The 23,931-nt window shown below is 43.6% G+C and overlaps 1 pseudogene; it reads left to right on the plus strand.

The window, feature by feature from the left end:
• Positions 1–461: 461 nt before the first annotated feature.
• Positions 462–23,931, plus strand: part of LOC146799624 (uncharacterized) — a 47,928-nt pseudogene continuing 24,458 nt past the window's right edge.

The raw sequence follows: 23,931 nt of genomic DNA on the forward strand, positions 1-23,931 counted from the left end.
TTTAAATGAAAAGTTTTCGTTTCATTTTTTAAGGGCAGGCAGTGGTCCCTGGGACCACTGCCTGCCCTTAAAAAATATTTTTAGAGACAGTCACAAAGTGGAAGGGGTCCCCTGGGGACTCCTTCCAAATTGCGACTGCATTACTAACCTCTTGAAGAGGGTGGTAGTTTGTGAGTATTTTGCGACCGCAATTCCGGTTGCTAAACATTCACACATAGCATTGCGAACGCAATTAGGGAGGGGAAGCCCCTTCCTAATTGGGACTCGCAATTCCTAAATAGCGAGTCGCAAATAAATTGCAACTCGCTATTTGGGAATTGAACATGGCCAACAGTGATTTTGCATGTGAAAACCGGTTTGCAAACCTGTTTGCGCATTGAAAATCATGTCATACATCTGGCCCAGTATGAACATCTGTTGAATGTGCAAATAATTATTCAAGACTATTGGAAGCAGAAAAAATGATGCCAGTAAATAAAGGAGGACAATTTAGGAAAGAAACGTGGGCCATACAAAAAATGGTTAGTAGAGGTAAGCGCACAATTACACTTAGGGGCATATTAACAAGCCAGGCGATAAAATATGCCCCTAAATCTGTTCAGAGGACACTTCAATCCACGAAACAGATTTACAGAGACACTAAGATGCAGTTAATAGTACTTCAGATGGCCATCTTTGTTTTTGAGGCAGCAGTGTGAAACAGGCTTCCTTGGAAAGAGTATGATCTGCTCTGCATGAGTTTCGTTTTACCCTGTTGTTTTCTTTCTTGTAGCCGTTAGGTAAGACAAGCCTTTAATAGAAGGAACATGTTAGTAAGTAATTCAATTATTGTAAGCTATGTACTCAATATATTACTGTAATCGTCTTCTTTATGTTCTGTGGAGACAAAGCATTGCGTTTTGGAATTCAATGGTGCAGTAATTTTACCGTGATCACAAAGTTACATTGTCCAGTTTTGAGAATACAGTATTAACCTAATAAGGCACCAAACCAGCTTCTCTGATTTGCATGAAGCCAAATCAAAACCACCACACTCAACCATATGGAAGTTATTGTACCAAGACACTATTTGTTCATTCACATGTCCCATCCTAATAGCCATGCATATGTGGTGAATGCACACAAGACACAAAATAATTAATGCTGTGGGTACAAGCATTGCTCGAAAAGTGGGGGACTTTTAGAAGTCGCCAAAAGTCCTGTGCTACATGTTACCAAGTGCAGAGTTGAATTAATTGGTGTTTTTTCTGCATGAGAGTAGACAGAACATTTCAGTAAAGAAGCAGATGACAACATTATACAATATGCAGCACCAAAGAAAGTAAAAGAAGGATCCTGGGAGACTTCAAGCACATCAGATGGCATTATCCCCAAAGGTACAGTACGAAATTATAAACTCCTTTTTATTCTGCTTGCATTAACAATTTGATGCATGAAAGGATATAGTTTGAAAGCCCATTACCTGCAAAAATGAAGGTCCTCATCAACCCACATTGAGTTTCTGCCACAGAAAATGTGCTTGGTTACTGACACATAATACATTTACAATCTAATTAAACATATTTTGCTTACTAAATGTACAATAACATACTTTCTTTTGTCATAGTTCTTCATACATCACCTTCTGCAGAGCAGTGTACATTGCATTCAGACAACAGTAAAGCATTACCAGATTATACCCCACCAGTAGACGAAGATCCAATTGACACTGTTTGGGATACGCTTTGTAGCAGCTTAAATGTTGAAATGGATGCTCATCTTAAAGACGATTTAATTAATGACTCGGATTCTGGTTTTGAACAACTTATGGATCAAGTTGGATATACCATTCAAGATGAGTACGTAGAAATTCAAATTTGTTCTGATCAAACTAATACCACAGATGAATCATCACTTATTTTTGAGGGCTCCAACAAATGCTTACAGGTGGTCATACTATTGCTTTGTTTCTTTATTATTCGTTTTCGCTTGAGTGATGAGGCAGCTGGCTATATGCTGAATCTCATCTATTTGCTCTTGCCACGTTATAACAGAATGTTCAGAACTCTGTATCACCTTCACAGATATATAAAAAAAAGTGTTAAGGCCCCAAATATTACTTACTATTGTGCCAACTGCTATACATATGTTGATAAAAAACACTCAGATCTGTCCTAACCAACATTGTTTGAAAGATTTGATTCAAAGTGACTCAGTGTCTTATTTCATTCAGCATAGCCTAATTGCATAGTTACAGACTATGTTTAGGCGAAAACATTTTACAGAAAAGGTGAGGAAACATCAATTTGATCACTATATGGAGAATGAGAAACAAACAATGAAAGATGTATATGATGGGGAAATGTATTTGGATTTATTCAAGAGTGGATTCCTGAAAAGCCCTAACAGCCTTTCATTTGCAATGAACACTGATGGTGTTCCTGTATTTAAAAGTTCCAAAATATCAATGTGGCCAGTGTACTTAATGGTAAACGAGCAGCCTATGTCTCAAAGAAAGCTGCGTGAAAATATATTACTCTATGGTATTTGGGTTTCCGCAAAAAAGCCAATAATGTGATCTTTCTTAAAACCATTATATAATGAACTTGCACAGCTGGAAAGTGGAGTGTCATTTAAAGATCACAACAATTGTAGTTTTACTTGCCACGCTACATTTCTGACAATCACATGTGATTTACCAGCTCGTTGTCTTGTTTCAAACAGCACCTAGTTTAATGCGAAGTTTGGGTGCTGGCATTGTCTACAAGAGGGTGAAGTGACTGCTTCAGGAATAGGGCACTGATGTAAACAGTGCAATAGCTAATACCGAGAGTGGACTTTCAGTGTAAGAGGGATCAAAGGTCCCATGTGGTTCGTGTGTTTGAAAAAAGTTTGTGTAACCAGAGGGTTTTTGATTGATTACATGCATGGTGTCTGTAGTGGCATTATGAAATTGTTGATGACCATCTGGTTCACTAAAGAATATAAGCATCATTCATACTCTTTTTATGAAAAATTCAAAGTAGTTAATGTCTATTTGAAACAGATAAAACCCACACTGGACGTTAGTAGAGATCCAAGGTCTGTTGATGAACTACCATTTTGGAAGGACTCAGAGTTTCGAAACTTTCTTTTATTTTATGGAATGCCTGTGTTAAAACATGTTTTAGATAGATCACACTATTTACACTTTTGTGTACTTATAAAAGCAATTCATAAGCTATTAAATGATGACATTAGAAAGGAAGATTTAAATATAGCAGAACAGTGTTTACTTTGTTTGTGCAACTGTTTAATGATTTATATGAAAAAAGATTTTTGACAATGAATGTTCATCAATTGGTCCACCTAGTAGACAGTGTAAGAGCAGCAGGGCCTCTGTTTACTGCTAATTGTTTTGTTTTTGAAGATCTTAATGGTTTCCTTTTTACAACATGTGCATGGTACAGTAGGCATAGAAACACAAATTCTAGATGCAGTAAATATGATACAAGTAATACCTATGTTAATGGAAAATCATTTGCCTCCTGATAGTGTTGAGTAGGGGTGGGCGACAATTTCCGTTCCGCTCGCGGATATTGCGACAATTCAACATTTTCGCGTTCCGCGCGGAATGCGAAAATGTTGAATTGTCGCAATTTCCGCGAGGGAACGGAAATGATTGCCTTGAGTCCTTCCTTTCCTGTCACAAAAATTAAACCTCAACAGGAAGCACTTGCAGATATAAATAAAGCAGGGACCCGAGTTGAAGCTCAAATTCAGTACAAAACATTCAGGAGCTAGGTCAAGGCTGGGCAGGTGTGCTTTTCTCCCCATATCTACCGTCAAAAATTACCTGTGATCTTTGGTGGAGCTCTGTGCAGCCATGACTTTCTCGAGCGCAATCCCCTTGTAGTTCCTGACACCAGGAGGTTCTGTCTCCTCGTCTGCTGCTCTGATCGGTCTCTGGCCCTTTAAATAAGAGGCATGTGAACTGCATGGAAGCCCTGCCCCACACACCAGCGGTGGGCAACGTCTTCCCGCCCTTTCCCCCACTATGATGGACAGCTGACTCGAGGGACCCCAGGGCCGTCGGCGCCGTGGCAAAGTTAGCACTTACTGAGTGATTAGCCAGTAGAAAGTACTCGAGTAGAGGTATTGCACAAAACGGTGGCATCTTCTTGGGTAAATATGCAGGGCAGGAATCATTCTGGCACGCTGCTCCTGTAACAAAAATGAAACCCCAACCGGAAGCACTAATCTCCGCGATCACGTGAAATATCGCGTGATCGCGGAGATTTTGTGCCGTTTCGCGATATTTGGCGAAAGGCACTTCCGCTAATTCCGACCACCCCTAGTGTTAGGGCAGAATTTTACCAGAGTATGATGTGTTTCTTATAATAGAAAGAGACAGCGATACTTAAAAATAGAAAAATGCATTTACAGCGTTGGTTCTACATCTTACAGCTTAACAGAGAATGAATATATAGCAGTAACTCAGACCACTCATATTTTAGGCTCATATTTTAGGCTCGGATGTGGTAACCTATAACAAAATATTTTTAGAACAAAGCAATCATCTTGTTTACAGCTCAAATTACACTAGTATTCAGAGGAGAGACCAAAGTGTAATAAAATATGAAACAGAACCTGGAGTCACTAGATTCATTCAGTGTAAGCAGGCAGACATGTCTGTTAATCTAAAACTCATGGTGCTACTTAAGTGTGAATCCTATGACATCAGGGAACCAGTTTATCTGGTCGTAGTAAATAACAACATCACAGCTATCAGGATATCAATTATAAAATGTGCCTGTTTTTACATTCAGGTAGAAAATGAATCATTTGTACGTGAAATGCCAAATCAATTTGAAATAGATTAAGGAAAATCATGATAGAAAATTCTCCTACATGCACGTCTCTTTTTATAGCGCATCTGATTAGAAATCATCTTTATAAGCATTCTTAACCAGTGCTCCAAGGACACCTAGTGGTCCGCGACACCTACGCAGGGGTCCTAGACTGCTCATAAAACATGGTAATATTGACCAAATAATAAAGTGTAGATCAATATAGAAGCAAAATATAAAACTGAACAATCAAAAATGTTTTATAAATGTGCAGCAATATGAAATTGAAAGCTAATAATTCATTTGGTATCCTCACATTGATTTTTAGGAGCAGTGCAAGTACATCAAATACAATACAGTATGCCCAATGGGTGGTCTCAATGGAGTTTAGAAAAGATTCAACCTTCCCATTAAAAGTAAAAAAAAACATTTTGCATTTGTTTGTGAATTAAATCAAATATTTCATAATTTGTGTATTTGTTTGATGGATGCTTGTTTCCGTCACTTTGTGTATTGTTTTGCGTTGCAAATCATCAAATATCAGATGGATAGATAGAGATTCTGCTGTATAATGTGCCTCCAGTGATTGCATAATGTGCAGCATTTTTTTTTTTTAAACATTTATTTATTGGTTTACATCAATACAAGAAACCATTACAGCTTCAGGTGGCCAAAACAGACCAGCATAAGAGACAGCACCTGCAACTTATATTCATCGTTCATTATATACTCACTCTTCATTTTGCAACATCGTTGGAAACATCAGGGGAACCAGACCCAATCAGTATTTGTGTATCATAGGATTAGGCGAGTACAAGAGGGCCCAGCGACATCACATCTGGAGCAGTAAGAAAGGTACATTTCGGCTAATAGTCAGCTTCACCACTTCTCATATCTTAGCTTTGACCCGCTCCCCGCCCCCCCACGTAGCTCCTCAATAGCAGGTAACAATAAGAGGAGACGCTGCACTGAATCACAGGGAACATCACACTGCGGTCAACAGACATTGATCAGTTCTCGGCGGCAGAGGGTCTGACCCATCAGAGTCTCGCTGGAGGAGATAACTTTGCATTGTGCCCCATATATCCTTAGGTCTAGAAGCTCTTGGGAGTAGCTCAGTATATACAGTCAATTGCTCCTGACAGTATAGTAGATCTGCCAGCCAATTTTTGAATTTCAGGGCACGCCCTCGTCCCCACCTGCAGGCCACCCTATGCTTGGCCAACAAGAACTCCACAGCAAGAAATTTACGACATGACCTAGGTATTTGTGCAGTATACCCCACCAGGGCCATCAGAGGATCTCTCCCCAATGTGGTATTCATCATCTTCTCGAGTGCCTCAAAGACCTGTCCCCCGAACTCCTGCACCCCTGGACATTCCCATGCCATATGTATTAAGCCAGCCCCCGGTCGTCTACACCGCTCACAGCTATCGTTATCAGACAATTTATGCCTATAATTTTTTAGCGGGAGTGTAATAGAAGCGATGCAGGAATTTTTTAATGCATTACTTGCAATCTACAGCTGGCGGAGATGTGTGATGTTTGGAGACAGCAGTATTCCCATTGTTCATCGGTCACCTCCCTCCCTAGTTCTGTATTCCAGTGTGCGCAAGCTGGAGTGCTGACCCCCTTTTGCTGTGTGAGTATTTTTTTATAAAGCCTAGATACTAGGTGCTTTCCATCCGTGGATCCCAGCATTTGGTGTAGTGGGAGAAAATTAGCTGGCTCCCGCGGGAAGTCTGGTATAATGGTTCGAATTCCCTGTCTGAGCCGTTTGTAAAGGAAAATATCCAGTGATTAAGGCTGGATCCCCTGAAATAACTAGTCAGAAGAGCGAAATATACCATTGTGAAAGAGGTCACCCCATTTAGTTACCTTAATCCGCTCGCATAGCTTATGAAAGCCTTTTTCCTGTAACAGTGGCATGCAGGGGTGATAAGACAGCGGAAGCCGCGACGAATATTGCAGCATTTATTTTTGTTACGTTATTTAGTCTATCCTGCCACATTTTTTCATACTTCATTGTCTCTTAACTTCAGTGACCATGCATACAATGGCCAATGTTCATCTTTATTAATGTTAGGCATTGATCTTTTTACAGTGGATGCTTATTTTACCTGGTTTGTACAAAATGAAAGTGACAAAAATAAAAAAAAGTGTTAAAAAATAACCTATGACTTATGCACAGTTTGCTAAAGCACATTGTATGCTCAGTTGTGTATAATAGAAAACTCATATGTCGTTTTGCGTTTATCTGCAATTAATCGTGCAATCATCCAACAGTTTGCATTTTTCTAGAAAACTGAAACCAAAGTGGTGGACATGCTCTTTAAATAGACAAGCAATTCCTGTTAAAATCACCAGAAGCAAAAATATCTCATTGAAAACACAATAGTACCTTTGACGTAATCAGATACTTATTTTCAAATCATCCCAAAGTCATCAGGAACAAGCTCAACTTGTAAAGTTATCGGATAGTCATTTTTAAGTCATCTTTAAATCATCAGAAATAATGACAGCTTCTGAAGTCATCAGATACTCATTTTGAAGTCATCCTTAAATCATCACGAATAGTGACACCTACTAAAGTAATTGGATACTCATTTTCAAGTCATCCTTAAATCATCAGGCTGAGCTTTTCAGCTTTGCTGGAGACTTAAAGAGCTTGATGATGTCTGATGATGTGAAAATGACTTTTAATGTAGTTGGATGATCATCGGATGACTCTAGGATGGCTTCTAAAGTAATCCTGTTTGACCTGGGTACCCCCTCTTTCAGTAGTTCTGTCTCCTGAAAGTGTACCTGCATGCTGCCTTATGAGTACAGGACACTAACACATCCAAGGCGAAGAGGAACGGCTGTTCTTTTGAAAGTAAACAGTACCCTTAGGTAGTGCTGTAAAGCCACCTCACGACTTTTCAATTAACTGAACTGCAGTGGATAAAAGTGCAGCGCCACAGGCTTTGTTTTCCTGTGCATGCCCTGAATAGTAACATTTTGTTTGGCAACTTTCCAATGATATTCATCGCCGGTTTCACAGTGTGGTGCTTCCGTCTATGTTTACATTTCTCTGGCATTTTTCCCTAGGGTGGGTCACATAAGTCTACCATACCGGAGTGTGCAGGTGCTCATTCCTCGATATCGATTTAAGATTTACCCACAGAATGGAATCCAACACACGACGTGAATGATACATCCAGCACCATGACATTGGCACATTCACCGACAATGCGTCTTGTTAACTGAAGGTTCTGCATAGATATTTGCAGCAGGTGTAGTAAACCCCTGAACGATCTTAATGTGATACAGACACAGCAGGTACTTTTACCCAAATATTTTAATCTGAATCAAAGAGGTGGCATGCAAGCTACACACAGATCTCTTAAACAGGTGTGGCAACCACCTGCCCTGTCTAACTGGGATTTGAAGCTGTGGCCTGCATGTAAAACAAATATCTCTGTAGCAGTTGCAGGAATGCTCCATGTTATTGTTCTGGAAACTGTAAGTGTGATGGCCTTCTGATTGGAAAAAAATGTCTACCCCTGCAGCAGATTCCACGTACTGGGATTTGAACCAGTAACCTACAGGTCACACTCAGCTCTTTGCTGCAGGTCCATCTTTCTGTGATTGGTGCCCGTGCCAGGCAGGCTGCACACAGATGTATGCAGCAGGGTATTTAACTCACTGAGCTAGCTGGCAGAACCTTGCTCCTTTCTGCTGGCAGCAGACTTGTCTGTAGATTTTTTCCACTCGCATGAATTTTTAACAACCCCAGAGTCGTGTTTCAGATCATGGTGGAAAGGCCATGGGGCGCGTAGAAGGACGAGCATTATCCAGGAGTAACCTTCGGGGTGGCAGGGCAGGGTGTCGAGCGGGGCCTGGTGCTTCGCCAACCTGTTCCCCTATAGGCCTCAGCATGTCTGCACCAAGGCTTGTCCCAAAAAATAGGCCACCTGGAGGGCCACTGAAAGGAGAGAGGCCTTACGTCATGGAATACCAACCATTATCACCCTCTACTGTGAGGAGAGGGGCCTGGGAGGGCGGGACGGAAGTCAGTAAATACCCATCATTGCCACTACAGGGTGGGGAGAACTCTGCAGAGGCTCACAGTTTTTTTTTTAGACTGCAAGTTCTGCCCACCTCTACTTCCCCGACAGAACCAATTGTTTTACTTAACAGATCATCCCCCAACAAATTAAGATTACCAAATACTCCGCCCTCACTGAGCATATTGAAAGCCGCACCAAAAGTACCAAGGATATCTTCACAATAATGTACGATTTCACCACTCCGGCAATAATCTCCACAGGTGTCCCTCCCTCACAAGCCCCCTGCACCCAGCTGGTGCTCTTCTTCAGGAGAAAGATCTCCAGCATCTATGACCACTTGAAGCCCCAACCAGACTCTTCACCCTCGCAGCCACCCTAGCCATCAGAAGACCACTGTGACCACCTGGCTCACCATCACTACTCAAGAAACCACAATGCTCATGCACATCTTACTCTCTGGAGAACCATCATATCCCTGCCATCATCACATAAACACCAAAGTTTATGACCTCATCAGCTCAGCCAACAATTCTGAATAACTTGTTCAACGCAGTCACTTTCCCGCATGAATGAAAATGCACCACAGTTCGCCTTCTCCTGAAGAAACCCTCAGCGAATCCTAAAACACTAGCCAACAATTGGCCCATCTACTTGCTATCCTTCCCTACGAAATTCATAGAGTAGATCATGAACAAACCTCTAGTCACCCGTCTCAATGACAACCACCTGCTCGACACCATCCCTTCGAGCTTCATACCCAACAAGAGCACTCAAACCCCCCTTCATCACTGCCACAGATGACATCTGACTCACCATGAACAGAGGAGACACCACTGCCCTAGTCCTGGATCTATCCCTCACCTTCGATACTGTCTCCCACTCCATCCTCATTCAACACCTTCATGATGCTGGCATATAGGGGCCACCTCCCTACTGTGACTGCAAGGTTCCCTGCTCAATCCAACACTGTTGAATGCCTACATGGCCTCACTCGCTGGCATCATTCACACTCACGAAATCAATGTTATATCCTACGCAGACGACACCCACTGATAGGTTTGCAAAAACCATTACCGTCATGCACCCGTTATATGCTATATTAGGTTAGCAGTGTGCAGCTAAATAGAAACCATTCATATTCATTGCGTGCAACCCACTGAGTTATCCATGTGCTGTGCAAGCTTCAGTTAGCGAATGTGACTCCATTTTGTATTTCGTAATCCCTCTCTAGCTGTGTCTGAACTAGGCCTCATGACTCGTATTGCTTGCCTCAGCAGAACCCCGTGTCCAGTGATTATTTTCCTTAGTTGCTCATGGTTGGATCCTGTTTCACTAATGAATAGGCCATTTTGCCCTTGCATACCTATCCTTGTGTGTAACTCTGCTCCCACGTTAGGAGACGCTGAGATCAAGTACAGCATCCTTGAAACTGTGATAGTGTGTACCCATCTGGCAGGTGGTAGCCCATCCTTCTGTGCCTCCTTTGTTCAGGTTTGGCCTAAGCCAGTAACTTTCCACTGTAGGCGTGGTTGGAGGTTCTTGGGTGGAATGGTTATGCGCTGCAGACCATTGGGGGGTCAGTCCCTCGGCAGACATCTTAGGTTGCAGGTCAGATTGGACTCCTCTGCAGAGTATTACTAATAACATTTCTGTTCGTATTCTCTACTGTCTGCCTGACTCTTCATTTGTTTGGAAGGCGATTAGGTGGTTGTAGATAATCCGGGTGGCCCCTAAGGGCCACTTCCTTCACCACCTCATCTTCTTCCTCACTAAAAAAAGTATGAACACCAAAACCAACTTCTCCTCCCAAATGTCCAAAATCAGCTTATGGACGAAAAGCAACACAACACAGCTCAACACAGACAAGACATAAAACAGATGTAGTTATCTTTGGCAAGGACACCTCTCTGTGGGACTCCACCTGGTAGCCTATTGATCTCAGACCCACAGCCAACCAAATCACCAATATGAAGACCCTCAGGACAATAGTGAACAACCAGTTCACAATGACAGGGCAAGTGAATGTAGTTTATGTTGTAACATGTTGTGCCGTGTCATGTCATGGTATGTTATGTTTATTTGTAAAACACGCAAGGCTATTCTGGTGCTGAGCAGGTGTGTATGCCTATGTAGGTTAGTTAATTGAAATGCTAGGTTTCAGCTTATTGCAGAATTCAAGCTGGGATGTGGGATGGTAGGCCATTCCACACTTTAGGAACAATGTAAGAGAATGCCTGTCCTCATGTCCTTGTTCTATGTGCACGTGGAATGTGTGCGAATAGGAGTCCTGCGGAGCGGAGGTGTATAGGTAGTTGGTGTAAGGAGATGCTACTATTTAGGTAAATGGGGCCTGAGTTATGTAGTGCCTCGAATGCTTGTGTGAGGAGTTTGAATTAGCAAATTATGTGTCGGAGGTTGAGGAAGAGTCTGGCTGCTGAGTTCAGGATTGTTTTCAGTCTACTTATGAGTTGATTAGCATTCTGGGCGTAGAGGGTGTTTCCATAGTCCAACTTGCTGGTGACTAGGCTATGAGTGAAAGTTTTTCTAGTGTTGCTTGAGAGCCATTTTTTTTAGATCTTCCTCAGCATCTTCAGGTTGTGAAAGCAAGGTGCAGTGACTGCAATGATTTACAGTCATGTCCAGTTTTCTGACTATTTCTAGGTTTCTCATGCAGGTGTAGGTCTGAGTCCAGTTATCCACCAGTTGGAGTCCTATGGTGAGGAGTTCTTGCTGAACATCATTGCTTCTCTCTTGCTGGTTGAACTTGAGACATATGGGTTTCATCAGTTTGCTACTTTGGTCATGCAGGCAGTGCAGTTGATTCTTGTGTTGGGGTCTTGTATAAGAGGGGAGTATGAGTTGTGTGTCATCGGCATAGGTGAGGATGTTGATGTTGTATGCGCAGATCCAGAGGGATCATGGGGCTCATTTATGAGTCATTGCGTCACTTTTGCGCTACCGGTGCGTCACTTTTTGTGACGCATCAGCGGCGTAAAAACTGGACCTTGTTTCACCATATTTACAAAGTGACGCATCTAGGTAGATGCGTCACTTTGTAAACTCCTGCGCTACATTATACCTGCGTCAGGTATAATGTATGCAGGGTGGGCGTTCCCACGTAAGTAAGCATCGTAGAAGTAACGCAGAGAAATCTATGAGATTTCACTGCGCCACTTCTAGGGTGCAAATGCGTCAATATCTTGCGCCTGCCTCACAGCAGGCGTAAGACTGACGCAGGCCCTTTCACATGGGGGCTTGCCCCATGTAAAAGGACACATTGCTGGAGTTGCGTCACTTTTGTGACACACTCCAGCAATGCGTCACTTTTGCGCCTACAGATACGTCAGGAATACTGACGTATCTGTGACTCCTTGCGACATGATGCGTCATACTGTAAATATGACGCATCATTGGAGTCGCAGGGAGGGCGCAGTGAAAAGTGACGCATCACTGTTTTCACGCAGTGATGCGTCACTTTTCATAAATGAGGCCCCATGTATTCATTGAAGATGGTGGAGCTGATGAAGGAACCTTGAGGCGCTGTGCAGATCCGTTTGTAGGCTTCTGCAGAGTAATGCGCTAGGCTGACAGCCTGCGTTCTATCCACCAAGAAGGAGCAGATACAGTGTAGAGCACGTCCTTGGTTGGAAATGTCCTGCAGGAGCATGATGAGGATGGGTTGTGAGACCATGTGAAATTCTGCACAGAGGTGCAGGACAATGAGGGTTAGCCATGTCTCCTTTGTCTAGGATCATGGTGATGTCATATCTAGTGGCAATGAGTGCTGCTTCTGTACTGTGGTTGGGCCTAAATCTGGACTACATGGCATCAAGGAGCTGGTGGTTGCTGAGGTGGTCCTTAAGGCATCAGTTGACTAGTTTCTCTAAGACCTTTACTGAGTATGATAGGAGGGTGATGGGTCTGGATTTGGAAAGCGTTGGTGGGTCAGCGGATGATTTCATGCAGGGGCATGACAATGGAATGCTTCCAGGTGTCTGGGAATGTGGCTGAGTTTATGGAAGCGTTGAGAATGGGTGCTTTGATAATCCATTGGAGTCCTTTGTTGCAAAGGACTTGTGGGGTGGTGATGTTGCTGGAGGTGGCAGGAGGCACTGGGAAATATTTGATAATGGCAAAGATTTCCTTGCTGCTGTTAGTGCTGGTGATGATGTGACCTGTGAGACCTGTCTTCTTGGTGTTCCGTATCTGCTGGTGCTAGTATCCCATGGCTGATTTGAAGATGTCTTTATCTGAAGTGTCTTGACTTGTTCTCCATTTGAGCTCCAGTTGCTTGCATTGACATTTCATCAGCTTGGGTTCCTCAGTGTGCCAGGTGGCATGTGGTCGGGCTCTTGCCGTTGGGTTACAATTGAGGGGAGCCAGGGTGTTGGTACATTCAGTGATCCAGCTGTTGAGGTTCTTGATGGCTTGCTGCAAGTTGCTGGTGTTCTCAGGCGAGTGCTCAGAGAGGGTGGAAGTCTATTCCTCTTCTGTGCTGCTTTTCCAACTGCAGTTGGTGGTTCTGGTGATGGCAGACACGCGGTCAAGCGGGATGGGCATGCTGAAACTGACAAGCGTGTTAGTTGCTGGCTTGTTGACTGTGATGTTGCTGATCGAGGAGAAAGTTGGGCTCAATAGATGTCCGATGGAGTGGGTGGCTTAGGTAACGTGCTACATGAGGCCAAGGTTTCTAGATGAGCTGTACAGTTTGGATCGATACAGTCTGCTAGGTGAAAGGTAAGGTTTCTGAGGAAGATGAAGGTGCTGGCATTGATGATGAGTTGTGCAGCAAAGTCTGTGATGTCGCTGGTGAAAATGGTGCGGGGTCCTGGCAGTCTGTATACAAGAGTTCGACCCAGGGAAAAGTTGGCTGCGATTAATTTTTAGAGTGTGAGCTGTTCCACATAGCTGGTGGGGCATGTTCTTTGAGTGGTGTATGGTCTGTGTGAGCATGAGCGGGTGTCTGGTTTTTGTGAGAGTGAACAAGTGGGGAGCTGGGTGCTGTTGGTGTGGGAGTGGTGGGTGTAGGTTGTGGGAAAGTGCATGAAGACTTGCAGGAGGAGCATGTGATTGCTCCTTCTGTGTTGTGTGGTGCAGGTGGCAGAACTGTGGTGAGCAGCGGCCGGGAATGAGAGGACAGGGGAGCACAGCAGATTAGCGGCAAGTAGGGCGAGAACCAGAATTCTTGGTGCTGGGTTCAGTCCAGGCATGGACAGACACAGACGGGCATGCCTGTGTCCATGCTGCAGCCGCCATTGATTAGGTCATGGGGAAGTGAGGAATGCAGGATGTTGTGGGCAGGAAACCAGTGATGTACACCTCCTGTTTCCACACACTCATGATGCTCTAGAATATTTCCTTCAACACACACAGAACCACCTCTCAAGCCCTCATCACCAGCAAGTTGGACTACAGCAGCACACTCTATGTAGGAAGCAAAGCGTGAGTGAGCAGAAGACTTCTGACAATATGGAATTCAGCTCCCAGGCTCACCCTCAGACTACCCCCTGCAGCCACATCACTCTCCCCTAAAAGACCTTCAATGGCCCCTCGTCCACAAATGGCCAATTTTAAAACTCATGACGTGTATGCAAAGCCTTGCACAACACCAAACTTACCTACCTCAAGAATCACATTAACTTCCACATACATCTTGGGAGCTTAGTGAGAGTAAGCACATAGACAGACTGTGGACATAATGCTATTTGGACCATGTACTTGTAGTGACAGACAGAGAAGTCTAATGCTGTACTACCTAGGCCAGGCATACTGTCGTACTCAAACACTGAATTATTTGTTTGCATGATTAGTGCATGAAGGAACAAAGTCTATGAAAACGTATAATTTGTATCAAATATAGTTATTAATTTATTTCCTTGGTTTATGAAGTACCAATAGGGCACAAATTGACCAATGCGGGGCTCCACAGAAAAATAGACAAAATGTTGGTGAATTTGTAGGTTTGGTTAAAATGTGATACCTTTACCTTTGACTCAGGGTTTGGTGCAGGCAAACATACAGATGTAAACACTCATCAAGCGGATTCATATACTTTATAAAATATATACTATGCAATTATGTGTTTAAGTTCGTATTACCTGCTGTTCAGCTCACCTTTTTACAGATCTTTCAGTTTACTCCTCTAGTGCTTATGCTCTGTGGATGCCTTAAGAAGACACTTCCAAGCCCCTTCACCCACACTGAATGTTCACATGACAGGAGAATGCATGCAGTACAGTTCTAGGAGGTTTCAGCTAGTCCTGAGTGATAGCTGGTGTGTTCCTTCTTGGCTTACTGTTGATTGCAACTTCATATTCTGCTTCACACTGAGAACTTCCTTTTAGGCTTTAAGATGCCTCTGTGTATTATGCACAAGGAATAATACCAGGGTGTTAGGTGTGTGCTGAAGTCGACATATGAGGACTGAACCAGGAAAGCAGGAGGTGACCTCCCTATGCAGTCTTTCTCACTTATTTGAATCAGCCACTATGATCCTGCACCCTAGGGTGCCTGAGGAAGAGGTGTCCTGTCTCACAGGTCTTGGAGGCAGCGGTGCCCCGGCAGGGGTGCGTACATGTGCGCTAGAACATCCCAGGGAGAAATACAGCTCCCTCCCACGAGGTTAGGATTGGTGCTGTGCTCCTGTAGAGCAGTAGAAACTTTAAACATGCCTATTTCAAAGTGCAGTACTTTGCTAAAACAGGTTCCATGGATTTAAGGCTGGAAAAGAATGGTTTAGAATAAAATAAAGTGCTGCAATAAAGGCTCACATTTTTTTATTTTTGTGCCACAAAATTTGCAAATCCATGCCACAATATTCTGGGGTATCGAATAAAACAAAAAACTTCCTAATACATAAAATAATTCAAAGAAAGATGAATATAAGTTAATACTATCAGTAGTTGGATCACCACTACATTCTAAGCTATACCTACATAAAAACTGAATAAACATGTTGTGCAGCATTGAGCAAATACATAAACCATACAAGCAGTTCAGGGTCAGAAAAGAACATACTGAATAAGACCACTCACTACAAATGCTCAAAACAACAAGATACACTTGAATACATTACATTAAGATCCAGCTAACAGATCATTCATAGGCAATACATAATTAAAAACAGAATAAACATATTGTGCAAAGGAGGCAAATAGGTAAACCATCCAAACTGTTCAAAACCAGAGCAGAATATACTTATTAAAACCATATAAAATAACATGAGTTATTTTAGTGCACTCATTAAGTGTCTCATACTAAATGTAAAGTGCATAATATATAACAGATCAAGCTGGTCTTAATCCTTTGTCAAATATCTTCCACAGCTTCAAGGAAGAGTCTAGGAGGCAAGCAACAGCATGAGTTGAATAAACATATGGAAGTAACTGGAGATACATAAGAGCGGGCTTAACCAGGACAAAATTCAGAGATTTTAACAGTGGTAGTAAATTTGTCCTGACTGGGACATCATAAAAACCACAAAAAAATACAAAGTGTGTAAGGTCCTGAGCAGAAACATTTTCACAGGTGCAAGGCCTCAAATTCACATGACAGGTGCAAGGGTTGGGACAAGCCAGCAACAAATGAAATTGGTTACCTCAGAATCTGGTGAGGAGAAACCGATGATGACAAGTGGACACAAAGAGCAAATAGGGTTCAACAGCACTCCCTGTTAGAATCTGACCATGCCCTCGCACTAAGAGCTTCTTAAGATCTACCCCCTCTCTCTCTGCTTTCCTCTGTGACAGGAAGTTGTTCAGGGTCCAGGCGATACATGCTTTCAAGATATTACATGGTAAATCAAACAGGGCTGATCTTCCAAGCTTAAAATAAGGTGTCCCGTTTATATGCCAACCACTTAATTGACCTCCACCTTTGTAGCTGCAGACAGTCCATAAGTATCCCCCTGTTTAAACGGTTCTCAGGTCTCACCCTAATGGTGAGCCACCTGATCAGGGGACACAGAGCAATAAGGTCCAACAACTATGGCTACCCCAACCCCAACTCCTCATGAACCATGAAAGCAAGCGTCAAAGCTGGGACTGGAAAAAGACATGTGCAAAACCCATTTGAAGCTCCCCTTAATCTATGTATTCCCACACGCTACTGACAAATGTAGATACTGAGAACAATTCGGCCTGATAGATTTTAATCAGTGCACCCAGTGGTTTGCTAGCAGTTTCGGAGGAGAAGAACTAGACCGCCCCAATAGAGCGAGACAAAGCCTTTCAGGGTAACCCATGACGATCGCTCATCAAAAACCATGCCTAGGTAGGTGTAGGTCTGGACCCTGAACAGCTCATGGCTCTGAACATGGAAAGATATTGACTTAGCCCCTCTAATATCCAGAACTATTACTTGAGATTTACCACGGTTGGTTGAAAGATCAAGGATATTTATGTACTTGACAAAGCCAATCAGCCGTGTCTGAAGGCTCAGGGCAGTCTTTTCAAACAAAACGGCGTCATTCACATATAGCAGTGTAGGAATCTGGCAGGTAACTACTCGCGGACAGTCCACCTGCTTGTCTAACAGCCTGGTCCCCAGATCATTCACATACAAGGTGAACAAAAGAGTGGCCAGCATACATGCCTGCTCCACTCCTCTCTTCAGATGCAAAGAGCTGGCACAGGACCCATTCAGGTTTTATCAAACGACTGCGGTCATGTCACTGTGAAACTCACTTAGAAAGTGGATGACGTCTATGTCTGTACCCATATCTAAGAAGATGGGCCACGGCTTCGATCTGGTCACTACTGTCAAAGGCAGAAACAGGTCCATATATGCGATGATCAATGACCCCAGTTTCGCCACGGTGTATTTATTAATTAAAAAAGGTTTAGGATTTGGTCACATGTGCCCAGGCGAAACCCAAACTGACGATCTGAAAGCATGGAACAGTCCTCTGCCTATGACAGAATTCTCTCCAGGATGACCCTTTCCATCACCTTGACTACCAAGTCTATTAAGGAGACAGACCTACAGCAGTTCAGTAAGTCTCTAGAGCCCTTTTTACATACAGGGATGATAATGGACAATGACCACTAGGCCTGTACGTACTGCCAGATTAAACATACGGGTTAAAATTAGGGGTGGGCGGAATTTGCGAAAGCGACTTTCGCAAATTATCGCGAAAATGTTTAAAATCTCCGCAAACACGCGGAAATATCGCGAAGATGCGGAAGTTTTTTTCCCGCCCGTTCGCGGTATTTTCTGCGTGTTCGCAGCTCGCCAACTTACCCATGCAGTTGCTTGCGGGCGCGGCCATCTTGCGGTGCATGATCGCGAGAAGAAAGACGTGATCGCGCGACGCCTGACGTTACTGCGGGCGCGAACTGTCGCGAGACAGCGCAAATAGCTACCAACAATCCAACATCTCGTGGAGAACGCGACCGGATCGGGAAAACTTGTCGGCGAACGCGGGGATTCAGGTAAGGCGATCGCGCGCGCGCGAGAATGTATTACTTTACAGCGCGAGCAAGAACCAAATTATCGCTAAGCTGTGGAATGCGGAAATTTTGACATTTTCGCGCTCTCCGCGAAACGCGAAAATGTCAAATTATCGCAATTTCCGCGAGCAGAACGGAAATTTAGCCCAGGCCTAGTTAAAATCCATGCCCAAAGTTCAGTTAAAACTTAAAATAAATAGGCAAGGATCCCATCAGGACCAGGGGCATTGTGACCAGTCATGTGACCTATGGCTAATGTGTCCTCATGTGAAATTACATTAGTGGGTGGTTATCGAACATGTTTTAAGGGGTACTCCGCTATCCAGAGAATTATAGATGCCTTCGAAATGCTCAGTCCACTTCTCTGGAACAATATGTAAGGAGATGGTTTGAGTCCCGTTATCATTGAATAAGGGGCAATTAACTATGTCTAAAAAATGTACTGCTACCAGCCCTGAGTGAGCCGTCTGTAAGATCATCCCAGTCTTCCTTTCTGAGTGCTCTCTTCCTCAAATCTAATGTATTTTTATAAGGAACATGTCTGTTAACTATTAGACATCAATCTTTGGGCCAAGCTTTAAGTGCTGACTTTAATGATTTATGTGCTTTTGAGCAGCCTTTGTTAAACCTCCAGGGATTAATAACTACTGCTGGCTTGGAGGGAAGTGATAACCTAGATTTAACATCAGCCCCAATCACTGAACAGACATTCAGAAATGCACTATTGTCACATAAGTCCTCCAAACACATATACATTTCTCTGTGTCTAGCTACCACGAGGCATTTAAAAAAAAACCTCAGGAACAATCTTTGTCCACCTTCATCTCTGTCCATGGTCACTGCACCATCCAGTTGGATAAACGCACTCTGTGCCAATGCTCGTACAAACAAGTCAATGACACTAATAAAGATACAATAATGATCACTAAAACCATATACTCTTATAGCACAATGATCTAAAAATCCTGCAGAGGCACAGAAATTAAAATAAAATCTATTTTGGAGTGTAAACCTCATCCTATAAAAGAAGGGACAAAACTGCCTTCTGCATTTTGAAACACATTGGTCATAACACATTCCAAATTGAATTCTGCAAGAATGTTATTCAAAAAGACACTTGACTATGTTCCAGATGCAAAGATTCTTCATTATTCACTTGCTTGCAGGAGGTAAAAGAGTGTAAACAGGGATGGATATTTAAATCTCATGCAAAAGTAAATCCAGTCTTAGTCTCACCACATGAATCAATTTTCAGCATCTGATCCCTGAGAATTAAAATTGTGTCACAGATAGCGGGACCAGCGGTTGCATTATAAAATTTACCAAAACAAAACCACCAACCACCAGTGAGGTAAAGAGGAATGCTTGCACATTACGCCTATCACTACCCAATTGGGACAGCCAGTAGCCAACTTTGTTTCTTTGACTGGGATAATCTTCTCTAACCCCTTGTTTTAAAACAGGGACTCCACTGATTACCAAGAGCAGTGAGACTTACTATTTCAAGACTCCTGGGGGTTTTATTGATATATTTCAAAAACCTTTTCCAGTGCAGTTCCGGTTAACAATCCATGAACTGATTAGTCGTTACTGCTCAACTTTAGAAAGATTTGTCCATTACCACATTGAAAGTACATCCACCATGGTTGAAATTAATGTATCTACACAACTCAAAACATAGAAGAATTTAGAAACAAGCATTGGCATTACCAATAGGTCTCGCTTTTGGGAGTTTATAAGTATTTAGTTATGCAGCACAATAGCCTTGGTGCAACAATAAATGTTGCATGGCTAAACACTTATAAGGCCCCAAAGGCGAGACCTATTGGCTATGCCAATGCTTGTTTAGGACTTGTGCCCTGGCTAAATGGCTCTATTGTTTGCTGTGTATCATGGTACAGCACTATATTTAGTGATGTGCTCCTACCTCCCCACCACCTTCCCCCCCCACACAAAGGAGGCTCATCTTTGACTCTCCTCCTTATCCTTTTATGCTATTAGGACTTATTTCTCGAAAGCGCACTGGGTCGGCACGTTAGTAATGTTTGTCATGTTATTCACAAAACATTGAAATGAAGTGTGAGAAAAAAGAAATGTGCTTGTGTAACCTGTGAGCCGGTTATCTAACTGGGAGAGCTGGTTTGCACGAAACAAACAGAGAAAGAAGGAAGGAGAGAGAAGAAAGTAAGCAGGGTGAGAATGCAGGACAAAGACGAGGGAAGGCACAGAAAAAAGGAGAAAAGGAAGAGCGAAGCGGAGGGACATAGGGTAGCTAGCAGAGTAATGCAGGAGATGGGAAGGGGAAAAGAAGACAAAAGGAGGAAGCGGCAGCAGGACCGGTTTATATTTGTTGCATCACACGTACAACAGCAGACGCTCACTCTGTGCTCTGGGTACAATGTTGAATGTATGTCTGTCTAATTTTACCATCTGAGTGAGTGATACAAAATGATAGAGTGCCCTGGTACCCCCAGGCTTCCCCCGTACCTACGGATACCCTCCGAAGTGACGGACAGACACGGGTACCAAAGCAAGGTTTTGGTTTTTACTGATGTGATGCACTGCAAAGAAAATACAGGGCTTCGAATCTCATTCATGAAGAACGGTTCCCTACGAAAGTCAAAGAGATCACTTCAAGAGCAGCTGGGAGTCGTGCTGTCACTTAATACACGCTGCAGGGGCGGGGGCAAAACACGGGCATGAGCACGCCATAACCCAAGTCTCTCGGGACACAAGGGAGGGACGGGTGTTCGGACTGTACTTTCATCACTTATGTTAAATAGCTCAGGTACAGAAAGGCAATTTTGCAGAAGAGAAAACGGGTACCCAGCCTGACACAGTCACATGAAAAGTGAAGTAGATTTCGAAGCGCAAAACATTGAAGACAGGGCAAACCCGGACCATAAACCCACACTGGTACACTAAAGATTAAAATGTAAATATATTACCAAAACATTAGAAAAAAATAGCGTGCCTCGCGCTAAAAGTGGGAGAGGCGGGGGGAGTGCGACAGCATACAAAGCGTTTCCCTTGCGGGAGCGAGCCAGGGGCACCATGTGTTTGTAAGTTAATTACAAACATATGGTGTCAAGCTCGTTCAAGCAAGGCAATCGCCACACGTGCACGCGTTGTCATTGAAAGCAATGGAACGCGAGCACGTTTTCGGCTGAAAAGCCTAAGCGATTGCAAAAGGTATTTTTGCCTAAGTAGCGCATGCGCGCTGCGTAGGCGAGACCTAAAAATGTGTGAAAAGGCTAGAAAACATTTCACGTGCGCAAACCCACAGGGCTGCTGGATGGTACTCGCCAGTATGCCCGCGTTATCATCATTGGTTGCTTTCTAGCCACAACATAAAAAAGTAAAGAAATAAAGGTGTGAGTGGAAATTCTTAAGCGGTGGAAAGTCAAACAACATACAAGTGTGTGACAGACAACACTGACATTCTGTAGCTCTCTCAGTGTTCTCTCAACCCCATCTGTGCAATGAGAAAACAATTCTCAAGTTAAAATTGAGGAACCACTCACATACAGCACGTCCTTTATTAGTTGTTGTGAGCGTCCTCAGTTTAACAAGCAGGCATGTCACTTGCCACTTTTGACTGCAAATGGCCTTTTGAATTTTATAACTGATTGAGTGTCTGACTCCCTATTCCCCCTGCTGCTCCCATTGTGAATGTGACTCCACTGATTACCACAATATAAAGGGCGAGGCAGGAGGAAGGCTAAGAACAACTCATTGGGATACAAGATTATCTTTACTACCAACAGCACCAGACTCCCCCATAGATGCCTTAATACCTGAGTTCCTCCTGGGACCTCCAACATGGGCAAGCAATTCGGAGTACCTTGGCACACCATGCCGCACCGACTGAGCCGGCAAAATTGCCTGAGAAAAAGGGAGCAGATTGAGGAGCAAATACTTAACATCATTAGAAAACTGGGTGCACATGTAGAACCCTGAACTTCTTCCCTCACAATCTTTGGCCCAGTCTGCCACATGCCTCCAGCTACATGGCTCCTAGGGCCAGGCCTTAATCCTGGTGTTGAGAAATTTGCTTTAGAAAACATAATTGCATTAATTAAACTGTCTTTGATGGATAGCAATTTCTCTAAACATTTACCAACTGCAGCCTCTTTCATTGACTGGACCTTAGAAACAAAGTCTTCAGAATTAATAATGGCACTGTGATCTCTATGCAATTTGTAATCAGTGGTGGATGAGGGAGCCAATCTACCCCTGGCTTTAGACCCTTTCTGTGCCGCAGCTGTATCAAACTTTCTACTCCTTTTCTGTTTAGATGCCAAAAGGCCACAGTCAACTGTGGCGTTCCTGATCTCAGTCTCAGCCTCTGTATGATGGTTATCTGCAATAACAATTGTATCTATAACCCCATCCCTGCTGGGTCACACCACATTGCCCTGCGTCAACTTTCCTAATAGAATCAGAGATAGGCAGATGGGCAAAAACAGATTCCATAGGGGCAGAGCAAATACCCAACTTCTCCTCCACAGTACTAATTTAATTATTTATAGCCCCAACTGATGTTATTAAATATGAAAGAATTGATTACTTGGAAAGGCCATTAGGGGCTAGATCCTTAGAAGCTACACCAGGATGCGGACCACCTGTATCTCAAGATTTTTTCAGTTGCCCATTCTAGTACAGAAGAAAGAATGTAAGACATGGGAAAGGAAAAGGAGGCTGGCTCCGCCCAGCCGCTATCAGGTATTAACACCAAGGCCAGGCACTATATATGCTAATAACCTGCTTCTCCCACTATGTACTAGCAAGATAACAAGACATGCAGCTCTTTTGCAGCAAAGGGCATGAAAGTAACAAAACGACCACTAAAAGTCAATTGCTTGCCTGGTATAGAGAGTGAGAAATCACAGACCCGCCCTGCCACTTCCAATAATCGCATTTTGAGATAGACCAAGAGTCTATTCCTTCTGGCCTGTCCGATGTCAGAGGGGTGGCCCTGCCCAGTCTACTCTGGACAATAATTGGCACAGGATGGCCCACCCTTGGCCCGGGCGAGGGCCCACATGTGTCCCAAGGAGTGGGCTAGCAGACGGCGCTTTAGGTGCTCGTTGGTGTGGTGTGTGTTGGAGCCTCCAGGCATATAGGACAATGTGATTTGAAGTCCTCCAGCGAGCAGAACAATTTCTGGGGCTTAAGACCCCCTCAATATAATCAAGCGCTTTCTGCGCAGCGTGATAGTCGACAGTGATTTAAGCATACATTGGGAAGCAGCCCTGCCCTCTTTGGTGTGGCCGTGCATCGGCACCTCCAGGCGCATAAGCAGTGTTGTTAGATTGGGCTATTTACCGCACAAATGGGTGACATTTTCCCATTTGTGCGGGAAAACCCACACCTGGTGGGTGGCTATTTTCTGTGCCGATATTTGCCCATTGTGAGCAAATTTGTAGCTGGAGCGGCACCGACGACACTCGTGCCTATCACTCAGTGGCGCACAGGCAAGGGTCAGCGGGGAATGGTGGGAGAATGAGAGCAGCTTAGGCAGTACATTTGGTAGAGCCGAGAATTATCAGTAGCATGACAGCCCTGCTGGCCCAGCCCCCCAGAGTGACTTCTGGACCACTGTGGTCATAAGGGGCAGGC

This window comes from Triturus cristatus, chromosome 9 (genome assembly GCF_964204655.1).
Source record: "Triturus cristatus chromosome 9, aTriCri1.1, whole genome shotgun sequence".
NCBI classification, from domain to species: domain Eukaryota; kingdom Metazoa; phylum Chordata; class Amphibia; order Caudata; family Salamandridae; genus Triturus; species Triturus cristatus.